Source organism: Alexandromys fortis, unplaced genomic scaffold (genome assembly GCF_014885135.2).
Source record: "Alexandromys fortis isolate MF-2015 unplaced genomic scaffold, M_Fortis_MF-2015_v1.1 scaffold_19, whole genome shotgun sequence".
Taxonomy (NCBI): domain Eukaryota; kingdom Metazoa; phylum Chordata; class Mammalia; order Rodentia; family Cricetidae; genus Alexandromys; species Alexandromys fortis.
The window spans coordinates 1,852,498-1,870,936 of record NW_026067890.1 but is presented as its reverse complement, the minus strand read 5'-3'; the positions used below and the strand labels follow the sequence as shown (position 1 = coordinate 1,870,936).

Sequence of the window (18,439 nt, the reverse complement as noted above, 5' to 3'; positions counted from 1 at the left end):
GGCCTTTTGGATAGGTGGTGGGGCCCGCTTCTGGTTTTGATTAAGGCTAGAATTTCAATTGCATTCAAAACATTTCAAGATGCAGGATCAGTGGATGTAGCGATTGCAACACCCAGGGGTCGGAGTCCCGGAAGGCTGCAAGTTCCAGGGTAGCCTGAACTTCCTAGCAAAACCCTGTGTCCAAAAACAAAATCTAAACCCAAGTTAAATGGGATTTTGAAAACATATCATAGCCCCTCCTTTCCGGCTTTTCGCGTAATCACGAGTGAAGGTAGAGAACATGGGCTCTCTGCTTAGGGACCTGTGCCGTGAGAGGTGGTGTTATCAGCAGCTTCCGCAAGCGATACACTAACGAGCAGCCATTCCTCTGAAACCTGACCGCACAATTCATTTTACTGTGGCAGTGTAAACACGGGTTCTGGTCGGAGGGGGTTAGAAGTAAGATGACAGCTTGTCATCTACTCGTCTCGTTTGCTTGGCTGTGTGCGAGCGCCTTATCTGCCTTATCTGAGCCGTTGGTGGGACTCATTGGTCCACCCCTTTGAGGAGGAGTCACTTTTGTTTCTCTTTTCCCGACTTCAAGACTAGCTGCACCATGGTAGCCTGAACTTGATACATTAAATGTTTTCAGCTGTGCTGTTTATCCCGGACTCTGTTTTGCCTACTGCTTCAGCAGCAGAGGGTCTCCGTCAGTTTCTACACAGGAGGCAGAGAAAATGTGTGCATTTCAGCTGCATGCCAATAGACTTTAGCTGGTGGTGCTGAGCTACACAAGGTTAGTAGGAAAGCACCATCCTGGAAGTTGTTAGATGGACACACACACGCACGCACCCCTAGACCCGATCTTGCTTCATGTCACAACACACATACCCTTGAATACAGAAAGGGATATTTATGTTACGTTTGTAAGACTTATTTTACTTTAATTATGTGTGTGTTTGGGGGTTGAGTGTCCATGGGGACCAGAGGTGTCAGATCTCTGGAGCTGGAGTAACAGGCTGTTGTAAGTCACCTGACTTGGAAGCTGGAAGTTAATTCAGGCCCTTTGCAATAACAATATGAGCTTTTATCCTATGCGCCATCTCTCCAGTGCCTAGTTTTTCTTAATTGCCTCTAGACATGCATTATATCATTCTTGCAAATTTTTTTTTTGGCAATTTTCTCCCTGTAAATGAAAGTTAAATTTAATTGTATTTTGGGAAAACATTTGGCTTTGATATTTTTACATGAATAATCAATTGCAGTGGTTATTATCAAATGTCTTTTGGAATAAAAAAGCAATTATTTATCTAGACAAAGTATGAAATGTTTTCACAGAACTGAGTTTCTCTCACAAATATTTCTCATCAGCCACTGTTTGGAGCAACCACAGGAATGTTAGTTCTGAGGCACATTTTTTTTTGTCCCCAGGGAAACTGGCTAACCCTAGCAGTTCTAAGTGGGTAACTAAAGTGTAAGCCTAGCTTTATATAAATACACGTAGTCAAATGAAAGGAAACTGCCAACAGGAGCTAAAAATTCAAAACAGGAACTGAGGAGATGGTTCAGTGTGTAAGAGCACTTGCTGCTCAAGAATCAGGGACTGAGTTCAAACCCCTAGAACCCATGATAGGAATAAAGACTTGGCTATTAGAACAGTGTTCAGAAGGAAGCAATCATGATATCAGCATGGCATGCATTCAAACTGAGAAGGAAATGAAAGGCACACTGATTAGGAAGGAAGAAACAAAGCTCTGTCAGTGACATGGTAGTATATGTAGACAATCTCAAAGATTTGAAAGAACAAAATGTGAAACTAATTTGTGGTTATGGTAAAGCTGCAGAATGTAAGATTAATATAAAAAGGAAACTGCTTTCTTTTATACATTATCAACAAATGACTGAAATTTTAACCTAAATTACAATACTACTTACATTATTATCCCAAAATTAAATGCACAGATATTTATTTAAATACTTTTGCACAAATCTGATGTAGGATTCCCCTTTTTATGATATGAACATGTTTTATTATCATTGGTTGTTAAAGAAGCTGCTTTTGGCCTTTGGTTTGGTAGAGTAAAACCAGGCAGGAAAATCAGAACAGAGATAGAGAGAGTAGGTAGAGACAAGGAGATGCCATGTAGCTGCTGAAGGAGAAAGACATGCTGGACTCTTATCAGTAAGTCACAGCCTTGTGCTGATACACAGATTAATAGAAATTGGTTAATTTAAGATGTAAGAGTTACTTAATAAAAAGCCTGAACTAATAGTGTTGTAGTTAATATAGTTTGTGTGATTATTCAGGTCAGGGTGTCCAGAAAACGAACGAGTCTACACAAATCTAACATGATCTGTACAAGATACATATAAAAATTATAAAGTTCTGATGAAAGAATTAATGAAGATCTAAATAAATGAAGAGATATTCCACATTCTATCAAGGGGCCAGTGACTCCAAACCACATCTGTAGATTCAACAACACTCCAAATCAGAATGCTTTTATTTGGTGGACATTGATAAACTAGTTTTACCACTTATGTGGTATATACGTGTGCCTGTGTGTGTGTGTGTGTATACATGTGTACCATGTATATGTGTGTATACTGTGTGCATGTGTATGTGCATGTGTATCATGTGTATGTGTTTGTATCATGTGTATGTGTTTGTATCATGTGTATGTGTATTGTGTTTATGTACATATGTATAAGTGAGTATCCATACATGTGTATGCAGCGCCACCTTCGCACATTGCTGCACTGGGGATCAAGCTTTTAAAATATGAGCCTCCGGTGGGATGCTTCCTATCCAACCCAGAGCAGTAACCTAGGCATCATGGTGATACAACCTGAGACCCTTATCCCCAAGCCTATGGATCCCAGATTTGATTAGAAAAGTGCTCCCAGACATTCTTTGATACAGGCCTTCCTCTTAGATCATTCTGCATCCTCACCCCGGTCCTCTCTGAGATCAAGGTGCTACCGTATTAAACCGGCAATTGACAGGATGTGCTTATGAGGATGTGAAATGGCCATTAACGTGCAATAACGGTTTCCTGTTTAGTAAATGGGAAACTCGAAATGTGAAACCCTGGTGCTCTGGGTTGGGGACAGGCTGTTTCTGTGACTCTCTGGTCCCCTCCTCTAGGTGGGGGTGATCCTGAGCCCGGTGTTTATTTGGATGGTGAAACTCCAGGGACTTCTGTCGAACAGACCGTTCCCCATCCAGGCGAGACCGCTGAGAGTGCAGAGTTCAGCATCTAGAACAACATCTTCCTGGACAAGCGTCTCTCTGCTGGGCGGAGGGCCTGGAGCACAGGAATGAGACGAAAGGTAACTGCAGGGTTTGGAACGCTAGCCAGTAGACAGGCGTTTATGAGTATTTCAGGCCTTTTCAACTTGCATTTTTCGGTTTACTTTTTTTTTTTTTTCCAGGAGAATTGATCATTTTTAGACTGGGAAGTTGTTTAATAGATTTTTCAATTTAAAAAGTAAAAGAACTTATTGTGCTTTTCTCGGTGTGCCTAGATGTGTATGTGTGCACGCACGTGCGTATGCATACGCACACACATGCACGTGTTCGTGTGCCGTGTGTATGCAGGTGCCTGGGGAAGCCAGAGGAGGGCTTCAGATCCCCCCGGAGTTGGAGTTGCCAGCAGTTATATGAGTTGTCTAACCTGGATCCTGTGAACCAAACGTGTGTCCCCTGGAAAGGCAGCATGCACTCTCAATCTCTGAGACATCTCTCCAGTGAGAGTCCCAGTTATTACTGTCACTGGCTTGATAGCACCTGACCAATCAAAACCAGTGATGGACCAGGGAGTGCGGATCCAACCCCCGATGTTCCTATTTTCATTTCACACAGACAGGTTTCAGTTAAGGTCATCAAAGTGATCTTATAATCCATCAAACTGAGGGGAAATTCTTTCCACTACCAAGTCAATTCCCTTTCCACAAATTGGGGTCAAAGAGAGCTTAATGCAAAAAGTAAGAGCTGAATGTTAAGGCTCCAGCGGGCGGGAGGCTCCCCAGGGGCACTGGCGCCTTCCTCCTGTCTCATGTGCTACTTGTCAGGCCTTTCTTCTGGAAAAGGTTTGTACTAAGCACAAGAGGACAGTTTACCTGCTGGTCTGTGCTGATAAAAGAGGCAGGTTTTCTTATTTAACAAAAGCTTTTCATATGACAGCGCTGGCTGGACTAGAGAAAACTGATGTCATCCTACGCGGTAAATCAGTGCCCGAGGAGCTTCTAGTGGAGCAAAGTAAGGTCATTTGGGATCGGAGTGAGCATGGGGAAGGAGCTGAAGGGAAGTAGTGTTTACTGTTTACCGAGTGCTCATATGATAAAGCAATAAAGATGTTATACTAGTCTTATCTGATCCCTCTGCTAGCCTCTTCACGGTATGGGGGCAAGGGAAAATTCCAGGCAGCAGGACCGTTTTCACAGGCAGAGATGACAGCTGGAAGCAGGCACTATCTCTTGGAAGTCAGTTCCAAGGCAAGGCGACTTAGTCTTTCTTTATTTCTGTAATTTTGTTTAGACATATTTCTACAAATAGGGGCCATCAGAATAAATGGATATATAGCACCATATGAACAATTTAGGGCTTGTATGGAATTGCTACTGATATTTTTTTTTTTTTTTTTTAAAGATTCTGCTTGGGGTAGTCACCTGAGAACGAACTTACAGTCCTAGCCCCAGCGCGGGCTAACTTGGTTTCAAGGCCTCCAGAAAGTGACTGTTCTCTTATGTCCTCTTCTGCATCCTTTAGGCATCCGCTGAAAGGTTGTTTTGTTCCTTTTAAAAGGAATCTCCTTGAATTTTTTTTCCCCTACTGTTGCTCTGTACAAAATTCAGGGACACAGAGTGGCCGGACGGTTTGGAGCCTCTCCCGGAAAGCTAACCTTCTCTGAAGGGGGTGACTCTGAGAAGGGGAAATGCTTGCTTTTCAAAAATGCCTCCTCTGGGAGGCCACGGGCGGCCTCACTTCTGCACAGTCAGGGAAATTTCATCCTCAGATAAGGGAATTGAGGATAGTTGGCTGTGATTGCACAGAGATTCCACAAGGACAAATGTTCCGGGCACAGTCAAAGCCATTACCCGGGAGCCAAGGTCTCTTTGTTTATACCCTTCCTAGCTTTTTCCTGCATTCCTGTCTTAATGGCTTCAGTATCATCCCCATTCTGAGTCTGGTGCACGAGGCACAGTCTACGGGGAATCAGCTCAGGCTGGAGAGCTTTTCTTTCGTTCATTGATTCCTTAGGTTCATTCATTCCTCTGAAGAAGGGGTTTCTAGTGCTAAAAACCATTCGTTCCAGAACTTCAGTGTTTTTCTAGGGGAAAGTTGGGAAACTGCTGTTTCCTTTATCTCTAAAGGCATGTGGAGGCTGTGTTTCTAAACAGTTAGCCACACTGATGAATGGTGACACTTTTCCTCCTTTTGGGCGGTGGAAATCCTTTTACCGAGGAAATCTGTGACAGCAAAGGCGAATTAGTTTTCTACGTTCATTCTCCCCTCAGGGTCTGGGAAAGAGCAAAGAAGACTTAAGAGGACAGAAACAAACAAGCAGCCAATGTTTTATGTCTAGGTACGAAGCCTGAGTCCATTTTTAGCCATCACCCTGCTAGGAGTGAGTCTTGTTTTAGGGAACTGTACCCTGCTTCACGTTTGGCTTGGTCTGGTTTGGGTGGTGGTGGTGCAGTTCACCCGACGGTCTTCCTCAGCTGCCACACCCCTCAGCTGCGAGGGTGGATAGGAGGACTGTGCAGAGGATGTGCGCAGAATCATAAAGAAAGAGGACATTTGCTCATACCCGAAGGGATAGACACTTATCAAAGCAAATATCAAGAGTGGTGTGAAACCCAAGGGGCCCAGTGCAGTGAGCAGCCCCAGGCACACGTGCGGGGCAGCTGGAGCTGCTATTTGAGGCGGGCTGTGCCCGTTTCTGTCATCCTCCACTTCGATAGTCCCGTCACCACCCCACACATGTCTTCGCCTCTCTCCTATCCTTTATTAACTCCCTGGAATGGGCCTGAAGCTTAATTTCATCCAGCCCCTAGAAATAACTCAATTTGGTATTTCATGGGATTTTGAACATGCTGAAAGAAAGCCTTAAACACAGGCTTTCACGCCTCCAGGAGCTGAGCGAGATGCTCTTTAGGAGGGAGAACTTTCAGGAGCCCTGGGGACACGTGATGGAGCAGATCTAATGTAGTATGTTCTTTTCTCACCTTATTTTTCAAACGTGAGTTCTTGGGGTCAAATTTAGGTTCTTGCAAGGCGATTATGTTACCAACTGAGCCATCTTACCCATGTTCATTAAAAAAAAAATAGTGGCCTGTGTTTGCCATGACACACATGTGGAGGTCAAAGGACAGCTTCTGGCAGTCAGCGCTCTCCTTCCACAATGATGAACATGGGGGTTGAACTCCAGGTATCACCATGGGCCTTTCTTTACCTTTATCTCAGTGGCCTGTCAAATTCTTCTTCCTCTTCTTCATGTGTTAAATCCTGTGTTGTCTTGAATCATTGTCTCCAGATTTTCTTGCTTCCTGGATGTTCTTATCCAAAGCCTCAAAGATTCCTTTATTAGGTTCCTCCATTAAAAACTTCTATATATTGTTGCTCCTTAATGATTAGCATTGGTCCCTTCTCTAAATTGTCTTGTTCATCTTCTGGGGTTAAAAAAAAAATCTTTATGTGGTTACCTTTTTAATTTTAGTGGCTGTCTTTCAGAGTTATATACTCAGAAATATGTCTACTTGACATGTCCAAAATAAATTCTAAACCCTTGCTTTATTATTTTTCTTAATTTGCTCTCTATCTTGTAGTTCTGGTTGTCATGGAACTTGCTATGTAAACTAGGTTGACCTTAAACTCATAGAGATCCACCTGCTGCTGCATCTGCCTCCCAAGTGCTGGGATTAAAGGCATGAGCCATTACACCAGGCAGCCTTGCATTATTTTCAAAATTTATTTTAAAATTTTAAACATTTAATTTACTTTGAAAAGGTAACACAATCAGGGCTGGAGAGATGGCTCAGAGGTTAAGAACTCTGACTACTCTTCCAGAGGTTCCGAGTTCAATTCCCAGCAGCCACATGGTGGCTCACAACCATCTACAATGAGATCTGGTGCCCTCTGCTCATGTGCAGACATGCATGCAGGCAGAACACTGTATACATAATAAATAAAATTCTAAAAAAAAAGGTAACACAATCATCATCACCATTATCATCTAGTAATCCATTCTGGTGCTAGAAACTAGAAACCATTATCTCTCATTTTTTAGCCTTCTTCACCTCCTTAGTCCATGGAGTCAGAATCTTATCAATTATGTTACCACAGCATATCTGAAGCCCATTCTTGTCTTTATCTCCATTGTAATGTATTATGAGGTTGACAAGCTTCCCACCACACCAATGAGGTATCCACCACTGTAATTTATAGACTTTTGACTCTTCCTTGGATCCTGTGATAGTTTCTTCATTAATAGCTCTGCCTCCACCCTTTCTCAACCCTCATAGATAAAGCCACTTGAAAAGCAGAACTGTCATGGTTCGGTGTGGATATTCTGGGAATGTGTGACTGGGGCTTGAATCCTGGCTCCCTCACCAAGCCTATGAGGTTAGGCTTGAAATGGAAGCAGCTGTAATGATTCTGGTAACCGGACCTAACTGATAGAATCATTTTAATAATTGGATGGATGTTTTCCAGTTGAGTATTTTTTAATGAATAGCATGTTGCCTACCGTACAAAACACTTATTAAAATGTAAATAAGAGCAAATCTGCTAGTGGCTTCCTACATACTTGTTGGAAAATTCAGGCTCCAAACCAGACCTTCCAAGTCTCACATGTCTTAGCCTTGCCTCCACCCTGATCTCATTTCGAGTCACCTCCCCTGACTCTGAGCTCTAAAAAATCAGGCCTTCTGTCTCCATGCTATCTCAAGAGCTTTTCACCCTCTCCCCTCTTGACCTAGAATCTTCCAGTGTCTAACTTCATCGCCTACCTCAGACTCTGCCTACATGATAGATCTTAGCAACACTTTCTGCCCCCCGCGTCTGAGGAAGGGTCCACGTATTTATTGCTACAGCTATCCTTTGTCATCCGCACACCACTCATTGCAATATTCGACAATTATATATGTCATTTTTTTGCCATTTTCATCAAAATACAACTTCCAGGAAGTCGGTGTATGACTAGTGCAGCCATTCTTGGCTTGCTGCTATCCAACACGGTGCCCACAATGTAACCGTTGATAAATGAAAGAAACGAAGAGCTGTTGTTTCAACCTTGAACTTCTAGCAGAGAGTGATCTGTGAGCCAGAATCTAAGTTCTATATCCTGTATGAGATAACACACCACACAGTACTGGTCACCTGCCCTATTTCATGGCTTAATAAGGTATGTGACACTGTGGACAGTTGTCAGCCTGGTGGAGAGACAGAACTGGACATACAGCTAGAGCCCTGTCCAGGATCCAGCATTAACCTTCTCTGTGACCTTGTAGAGGGGATACATATCCTAGACATTCACTTTTCCACTGGAAAATGAGCTTTTTGGAATAAGCAACTCATAAGTGTCCTTTAACATAATATTTGGATTTAGGCACTGTTTCCGCAGAGTAGTTAAATCATGACCTCCCGTTCTCCTGGAGGGGATCAGTCCCTGAACTGCAGGAGAATGAAGAACCATCCCCAACTTACTTTTGGCTGCCCCCTAGAGGTAGGTAGGTAAGTTCCTGTTGCTGGATGCACCATGCTCTTCCGACACAGGGCCCGGAAAGTCCGGAACTAGAGCTGACCTGAAAGTCTTCGGCCTGAAGAATAATTTTTATGGTACCAGAATGCACCATACAAGCTTCCAAAACGAAGGAAACAGCCGTACCTAGCATTGCTGCCTATGAACCACAATGACCAGCATGGCATAAAAACCCAAGGGTGCAATAGTGGCATGCATACCTATGTGGTAACCAACAGCTCTCTAATTGGACTTAAGATCCATGAAAGAAGAGGAAAATCACGTCTGGTACCCAAAACCTAACCAACTCCCCAGGGATAGTGAAGTTGTTGACCTTGGAGGAGAACCTAAAACTACAAATGTAAACAGAGACTGCACTTTCGTTTCCCAGCCACCCACACCCGAATAATCACACAGAAACTATATTAATTACAACATTGTTTGCCCAACGGTTCAGGCATATTTCTAGCTAGCTCTTATATATTAAATTTATCCATTTCAATTACCTTTTAATTTACCACAAGGCTTGTGGTTTGTTACCTTACGTCTTGCCCACCTTCTTTCTCCCTGCATTCAGTTTAGTTTTCCTACCTAGCTATATTCTGCCCTGCCATAGACCAAAGTAGCTTCTTTATTAACCAATGGTAATAAAACATATTCATAGCATACAGAGGGGAATCCCACGTCATACAACCTTACTAGCCAGCACAATTCCTAACTATAGTCTCAATATTTGTTCTTGTAATCACAGATACATGTAGCCCTTATCTCTCATAAAGGAAACGTCTCTCTGCAACAGATGGAGACCATTACAGGAAATGACAATCAAAGTGTAGACTGGCAGAGTAAAGACCCAGTAGATACATCTACAAAACATCTTCCATCCCTAAGGCTCAAGAAACACTATGGAAAAGGGAGGGGTCAGAAAGATTGTAAGCACCAGAGGATCAGGGAGTTTGCTCTTAGATTGTGTCTCCTGGTAATGCCAGAAGCTACATTCATAAAGTCTCACCAACACAACTGCTTAAACATGAGCGGAACAAGGACAGCACCTATTAACTTGCTAAAGTAGGTGGTATTTAAGGGCTTGAAAGTGTAAGAGATCACCAAGGAACAATGCATTTATCTGTGCAGTTCTTAAATTTCTGCACTTCATTATTAGTGGATGTTCACTGGCACACATTGCCAGAACAAAGTCCTCCATGACAGCCTGTCATGCCAGAGCTTACTATCAACTACTGTCATAAAAACAGTTTGGGTTTGAGTCAATGTAACAACTTAGAAAGAGCACACATCTTGGTTTAGTAATGGGTTAAAATCGTACAAATGTTAGTATTGAAAATCTCAGCAAGGGGTCTCAGAAAAGCGTCTTAGAGTGGGTGTCTACAGGGGAAGGGAGGAGGGAAAGAGTAGGAGGATGAAGTGAGAAAAGGGGTCCTAGAGTTGGGAGGACAGACAAGAGATTTGCTCTGGTCCTGTGAGTAGTTAAGTTAATCAAGTAAGAGACGCCGAAGCCCGGATTTGAGTTTAGGCCTTACACACAGTGAAAAGAATTAGAGGGTAATTGAGGAAGGTTTAAAACAGATTCCCAAACTTGGGCCTGCTTGGAGATTAGAACAAAAGTAGCCACCCAGGAAGTCTCCAGAAATCTGAAATGTTTGATGTGAAAATCAGTTTCCTCCACTTCTGTCCCCAAAGAAGGGGGGAGTTGGCGGGGATGTATTCATGATTATGTGGCACTTAGCCCAAGGCTTCATCTATGCTTTCAAAACGAAAGAAAAATGATGTACTTTGAAAGGTTTAGTACGTGAGATAATGAATAGAAGGTATTTAACAGCATCATTAGCATGTGTTAGTGCTGATATCACAGTCTTAATGCAAACCACGATAAGGCACTATACCAGGATGCTGTAAATCGTGGGGGCCAAATCAGAATTCAGGAATCCTGGTAGTTTTATGAGTAAATTAATTTTCAAAAAGTGATTCCAACATTGCTCATTTTTTTTCTTTTTTTTTACTCTACAAGCAATGAACTCAGAGAATTTGATAGAGAAAAACAGTTACTCATAACAGTACCATTTCAACACAATAGAAATCATTATTCCAGAGATTTTGGAGTCACGAAATTTGTCTTCCAAAATGCTGCTGTTTCATCTCTTCTCTACTTTCTGAGACTTTTTTCTCCAGAGTGTAAGTGTTTTTCTTTTCTGCTATGGCTTTAAAATACCTATATTATAAAACTAATTATCTTAGGTCAGAGGTGTGGATTAGGAACAGCTAATGAGAAAGAAAAAATATAATTATAAAGAGAAGACATTTAAAAATTGATAGCATGGTCATGGGAACAGCCAATGCTTAATTTAATGGAAGGATGATATTGATATATCTGATGGAGAGAAATATAATGTTATGACAGACAATAAATCCTCTCTTATCTGCTGCTTAGGTAGAACTTGGTCTTCAGTGTGGACATTAGGGGCTGTTTCTGACTTTCTCCCCTCTTGTCCTCACTATCAGTGTGAGAATTCAGTACATCCCACTCCCAGCTCTTCCTGTCACACACGCTAGTAGTCACTTTGCTCTGATGGGAAAACAGCTTTAGTCCTTTTGTTTGATTTGTATTTGCTTAATGGTAAGCTTTAGAAATCTAATTAGAAACTTAATTAAAATGTGACTTTATTATCTTCTTTTTGATGGATTTTTAAGTCCCCTAATGAAAGTAGAGTCCTTAGCTCTCCAGAAACAGTGAGTGTGCTCATGAAAACTTCCAGAAATCAGCCAGCATTTAGCAAACATTACCTTGCTGCTTTGGTTTGGGTTCCCATCTGTCAGCATTTCTTGTATTTTGGCCACAGATTCCTATCTAAGTATCTTGTCTACATTTTCTGTGTCCCGAATTTCATCCTCCTTACAGCTATCAGGTAAACTTTTCAAAAATAACTCACATACAATCATGTTGTTTTTTTAGTCCCATCCTATAGTAACTCCCACAGCCTCCCATTTCTTGTAGGATGAGTCTGAACATCTTGGTGTAGTACAGAGTCCTTCCTGATCCAGATTCTGCCCACCTCTCCAATCTTCTGCCTTCTGGGCTCATATCCTATGGCCTTTTACAAGCTGAGCTTCCTGAGACATGCTATGATTTCTAAATACTTCTGTGTATCTGCAGTGTTTTCTCCTGGTCCATCTTTCCCAGAGTGCCTCTAACTCCTTTATATGTTATTGTGTGTATCATCCAGTGGTTATGCTTCATTACAGACTTAGTGTGCTCTGTGTTCATGGTATAGAGCTGTTTGTATAACTCTAGAGGCAATTCCTAAAATTGTCCTGTGTAGCGCCTGATGCTCTCTCTAGCTTCCCCATCTCTGGCTAGATGGAGCGAATCTTGGAGGAGCACTCCAAGGTTAGAGGGGATGGTGTAGTGACTACATGAAAAGACTGGTCACTCCTTGGGCCACCTGAATAGAAACACTCATGGCAGACAAGATCATGGACAAGGAGGAAACTTCTATCGTGTGACCCAGAATATGAGGCTTATCACAATAGTTGGTTCATAGAGAGGAGCAGATGTGTGCACAAAACTTTCTTCTTTTGCGACCCAGGTCTAAGACAGTTTTTGTTTGTTTGTGTACAGAAATGAAAAGGGAAAGTTTTTTGCCTTCTTAAAATTCATATTCTGGTGGGCAAAGCTAGTAAATAATTTTACTTATTTATTTACTTACTTACTTATTTATTATTTTGGTTTTTTTCCAAGACATGATTTCTTTGTATAGCCCTGGCTGTTCTGAGCTCACTCTGTAGACTAGGCTGGCCTCAAACTCAGAGAACTGCCTGCCTCTGCCTCCTGAGTACTAGAATAAAAGGCGTGCGCCACCACCACCCAGCTGAGAATACATGTTTAAGGCAACTATAAAACATGATATCAAGGGTTGATAAGTGCTATGCTGCAAGATAAAAAAAAACAGAATGGAACCAGAGTAGCCTAGGTTTGTGCCAGAGAAGGCTGTGGTAGAGATGTTATAATATAGAAGATCTGGATAAAGCAAGAGATGGGCATGTGTAGTCAGGGAAATAGTCAGAGTACAGAAAAGTCAGGGCCTGGGTGTAGGAAATAGCATGGGAGTTTATATCAATAATATCCATAGTGTGAGGAAGAGCAGTCAGGAGTGAGGCGAGTGGGGGGGAAGCTAGGAGAGGAATCTTAGCATGCCTCAGCTCTTTCCTTGTGACCACGTGGAGGGGAGGTCACTGGAGGATGGCCAACAGTTGAGTGGCATTTTATGCAGTCACTCTTGTAAACGGAGGTAAAGTTTTTCTTTTGTCCTGACTGCCAGTCCCAAATAATCATGCCAAAGCTTATATTAATTACAGAATGTTCAGTCTATAGCTCAGACTTATTACTCACTAGCTCTTACAAGTCAAATTGACTCATTTCTATTAATCTATATTTTGCCGCACGACTGTGGCTTTACCTGTCCTCTAGCATCTTTCTTCCCTGGTGGCTGGTTCTTTTCTCTGACTCCGCCCCTCTTCCTCTTTGTATTTTCAGTTTGGCTTTCCAGCCTAGCCTTATTATGCCTTGCTATAGGCCAAATCAGCTTTATTACTAACCAATGAAAGTAATACATCTTCACAGCATACAGAAGGATTACTCCATAGCACACTTTGTCTAACGTGAGAACAGTCCGGACCTGGGATTGATGTGGGCATATTTCCCTCTGCCTCTGATGCCTTTGGCCACTAAAGGCCGTGTCTCTGGCTCCACAGTGCCGCCACAGGCATGCTTGTCAACTGCCTTGTGTGCGGTGACACTTCAGTACCCTCCAGGTTTCAGAGCTAACCTCATCCAACTCTCCTAATTTTCCTCTTCCTACCAGGCTGCCAGAAATCCTCATGGCTCCCCGCTGCCCTTTTCCGTGAAATAAGAAGCCAGTTCAGGTGGCAGCGAAAGCAGGAGGCTAGAAGAGGCTGAGTGGGGGAGCAAATTCCCTGGGATTTTGTTGTCATATTTTTACGGGATTAAAAAAAAAAAAAGATTAGGGGGCTGGAGAGATGGCTCAGAGGTTAAGAGCATTGCCTTCCAAAGGTCCTGAGTTCAATTCCCAGCAACCACATGGTGGCTCACAACCATCTGTAATGGGGTCTGGTGCCCTCTTCTGGCCTGCAGGCATACACACAGAATATTGTATACATAATAAATAAATAAATAAATAAATAAATAAATAAATAAATATTAAAAAAAGATTAAATGGGCATTTGCCATTGTGTACAGACACAGCCAGTTCTAAATAGAGAAACAATGCCAAATAAACAGCTTTGCTTTATTCATTCAATCTTTTATTCATTCAATAACAACTTCAATGCTTATTATGAATCAGAAGACTAGAATGCGTCTCCTGCTCGGAGCCCAAGAGGGACATCGACTAGACACATACACAGTTTAAAGGAACGCCATGGGGACCGCTGTATGGTTTATCTGGTAGAAAGTGTGAAAGTCTTGAAGGATGAGAAGGTGAGTCCAGGTGCTTGCCTGGGGCTGGCTGGCTCAGGTACAGTAGCAGAAGATCCAACATTGGAGTGAAAATAAAACATAATGCAGACATGAGCTTAGTGTCACGGCTTGGTGTAGTTACAAAAGATTTATAAAGAAACAGAACCTCAATGTTTAGAAAGATATGGAAGAATGAAGGACAATGAGATTTTAGGCCAGGACAACATACTTTACAGAAATAGAGACATTTGTTCATAAGTTGGTGGGTGCTTGGGAGAAATGCACGATGGGAGAAGTCAAGCACACGATAAGGTGCCTCTCCTGCAGAGCATCTGGCCTAACGCCAGGGCAAATCCCCGATGCTCAGCTCTCCCTGGAGGGATGGATATGAAGACGTGTCTGCCTTTGCCTATTTGTGCCCCAGCGGGCCTTGGCATAGTATGGAAGGAAACCCAGTTTCTTCAGGGACCGAGAGCATCTGGGGATGAACTCAACCCCGGGAGGGAAGCTAGGTGGCACTGCATTACTGCCCAGGGCATCTTTGATTTGAAATGAAATTTGGTGGCTAGAAACCACCCGGCGAAGCCGTGAGCTAGACGCTCTGGAGACGTCTGGAGAAAGGAATGTGGAGTTCTTTCTGCCAAATTTATACAACCAATCGTTTTTTATTTGGCTTAGCTAGTACAGCTGCCTGAGCTGTGCTATCAAGGACATAATCCTATCTGCAGATGAAGATCACATTGTACTTTGCTATTTGAGAAATTCTTTGTTGAATTCCGGGTAAGGAAAGCGTTGACGTGGTTACAGATATATCACCCTTGAAGCTTCAACAAAGAGTAAATGCCCATGTTCTTTAGCTAGAATTCAAAAGAGGGACACAAAGGGGCTTGGTGGTAGAGGTGGGAAGCCCACTGAGGCCTAAATAAGAGTTTTCCTGGGTAAACTGTTGCTGTTTTGATTTCTTTAAAACATTTCTTCCTGGGGGTGTAGCCTTAAGTGCTAATTAATTTGATTATGACCTTTTGTTGCTAGTGAACTGTCTTCAGCAAGCAAACAAAACCACACTAATAAACAATAACAAACAGAATTAAAGGGTTCGCCTCGAAAGCAAAGTGAGCCTGGAAAGAGGCCTAGACATTCTCTTCTGACGAAATATGCTGTTTTAGAATATCAATGTGATCTAGAAGAAGATGCTCTAAGTCCAGAGGAAAACAAAGAGCCAGGGATTATATAGCAAAGACTATCTGAAGAGTCTGTGGTTTGGGTTGAAACATTGTCCCTTCATGGCATTTTTCTCTTGACTTGGAGTTATAATATGGCACTAATGGATTTGAACAAAGACTTTCAATGTAGCTCAGCAACAAAACACTTGCTTAGTATGTTCAAGGCTCTGAACCCGATTCCCAGGACCACAAACAACTAGCGTAATGACAGGATTCTACAAAACATTCAACCCCAATCTTGTCACCAGCTGTAGCATCCCTTGTCCCTCACATGAGGGCGTTGCTTCTTGCTACTTGTTAGCTGGATGAGATTTTGGAGAGAGGGAGGAGTCATAGGAGACAGTTGAGGTGAAATATAAATTTTCCAAGACCCTGTAATGTGGGGAGAATTGGGATTGGGACTCTGTGCTAATCTTCGAAGCACAACAGAAAATAGATGTTCTTGAGAAGGTCAGATCCACAGAGCCCAAGGCAGGCAATGGGCAGAAGTCAAGCAGGACAGAGAGAGATACAGAGGCCAGAGAGAGGAAGAATGTGAGGAGGGAGAGGGAAAGAGAGAGATTGGGTATAGGTTGACCTGGTAGTAAAGATTGGACCAGTTGTTTTCTATATACTTTTCTGGCTACTAGCTGATATATTTTTTATTTGTTTGTGTTATCTTTATTTTGTTGAGATTAGATTTTGCTGTGCATCCCAGGCTGGTCTGGAATTTACAATCCTCCTGCCTCTGTCTCCTTCATGCTAAGATTACAAGCATGTGTCATCAGGCTCAAATGATACTGATGAAGCTTTTATATAGTGAAATTATCAGCTCCTTTTTCTTCATGGAAGTGAGGGAATAGTTGTACCTGACATGCTTCTAGGTATGCCCTGAATTGTGTGTATTACCTGTGTGTACACACTCACACATACATGCACATGGAAGGTCCACATCAGGTGTCTTCCTTAATCATTCTCTGCCTTTGCATTTCTGCATGTTTCTCTGTATGTATTACACGCACCTGTATGTGTCTGGTGGCTGGAGGGGGCATGCGGAGGCTCTGATCTCACTCTTGGCCTTAATCTTTGAGACAGGATTTTTCACTGAACTTAGAGCTAGGCTGGTGGCCACCAAAGTCCAGATCAGAAATCCTCATTTCTCTCTGCTCTCTGTGTGCTGGGGTTATAGTATTGCACAGTTACACTGTTTTGTATGTAAGTTCTTGGGATCCAAACTCAGGTCCTTACGTTAGCTCAGCCAGTGTTCTTACCCACTAAGCCTATCCAAACCTGGTTCTCATCAATTCATCTAGGCTGGCTGACCAATGAGCTTCAGGAACCCACTTGTCTCTGGCTCCTCTGCACCTAGCCCTTTTGCACGAGGGTTGGGAATCCAAGTCCTATTTTATGCTTTACCTACATCCACCAAGTTATCTCCACAGCCTTTGGTTCACCAGCCAGCCTTGTATTAAAGCATTCGCTTGGGTCTTATCACTGCGAATAAGGTAGAGCTGTCCTGAGGAAATGTAATGGGAAAAGAGGCTATTCAATACTCAGGGAGTTATCAGGAAACAGTAGAGACGTACGGCTAGAAATAAACTTGGTAGGCACTATTCCCTGAGACAACTAAACGCTTAGCCATCTTCTTTCGCCTCTGTTTTGTTCTAAGAGAGCCTCACCTTGCCGCCCAGACTCACCTCAGTCTTCTTGGCTCCATCCTCCAGTGCCAGTCAATGTGTGCGCCAATCGGATGTTAGTGCGTTGAAAACAGGGTTGAAAGAGGACACGTGTCATTTCCTACTATAACTTTGGGTCTATAGTTTGGCTATGTTGGGTTGAAATCAGTCAGCTGTGATTTTGAAATCTCCAAAGTTTCTTCCAGTAGATGTACGCCAATTTATAAACAATGAAAATAAACAAACAAACAGAAAACCCAAATTGACTTCTTTGTAAATAGCCCATTTTTCATATTTAGTGAAACTTTTATCGCCAGGATATTTCTCTTAACCTCAAGTACTTTTTCTAATACACACACACACACACACACACACACACACACACACCTGAAGGAATATTTCTTATTTCCTCGTCAGGAAAATATTAGTTCTGAACCAGCCTGTGAGTGCCACTATGGACCGAGTAACCATAGTGATTCATAACAGTAACGGCAAACCCGGGCAGAACAATCACACTCTAGGGTCTTAAGTAGGTTCTGTGGAAATGAAGCACAATAGTAAGTATATAACAATATAGATAATATAATATATTATGATATTTAGTATATATAATATATAGCACGATAATAAGCATAGTAAGTCTACGAAACTGTTAGTTTGGTAAAATTTAAAGCAGGCTTTTGCTATCATGTAAGTATTAATTGGAATTTTATGCATGTCATCCTTTTTTTTCTTCCTGACTTTTATTTCTTTCAGATCTGCTTCGAGGAGACCGTTTCAAGGATCTGGGTTCCTCCTGGTGTTCAATTTCCCAAAGAACATGCTTACTGAGGCTGTGAGAAGAAATCCTTTCCCTTGATTTCTGATGTAGAAATACAGCTAAAGCAGGGTTAAGTGTCATTGCCCTTGTGGCTACTTTGCAGAAAAAAAATCACATTCTACTACTGGGGAAGAGGGTTTGTTTTGTTCTTTTAAAAATGCATAGTTGTGCGTTTTATTAAAGCAAAAGTTAAAGAACTTTCTCTGTCTCAGCAGTCAGAGGTAGGCGCTATCTTGCTGCATCTCTGTTACCCCAAGTGTCCTGTTGGAAGCTGGGCACTGTGTTCGTACTCATGGCCTCCCTATGCTTCTGAGAAGCAAGACCATATGTCTAACGTCACCCAGTCCTCTCATCTTGGCCAGGGCCAGGGCAATGCCAGCATCCCGGATAGGGTTACAACATCTTCTCATTCAGCATGGCCTTGACTTCTCACTTTTGATAATTCAGGACTTTTGATAATGTTCTCTGCCTTGGGCAGAAGTGGGGCACAAACTTCATCAGATATGTGTGCTTCTCACACTTGCTTA

The 18,439-nt window shown here is 42.4% G+C and overlaps 1 long non-coding RNA gene across 1 annotated transcript; it reads left to right on the top strand.

Annotated features, from left to right (window-relative positions):
- The first annotated feature begins 644 nt into the window (after nucleotides 1-644).
- LOC126505996 (uncharacterized) lies at nucleotides 645-18,011 on the top strand. The gene is made up of 3 exons (XR_007593062.1): nucleotides 645-775; nucleotides 3,128-3,312; nucleotides 17,849-18,011. It is a non-coding gene; the product is annotated as an uncharacterized lncRNA (long non-coding RNA).
- The last annotated feature ends 428 nt before the right edge of the window (nucleotides 18,012-18,439 follow it).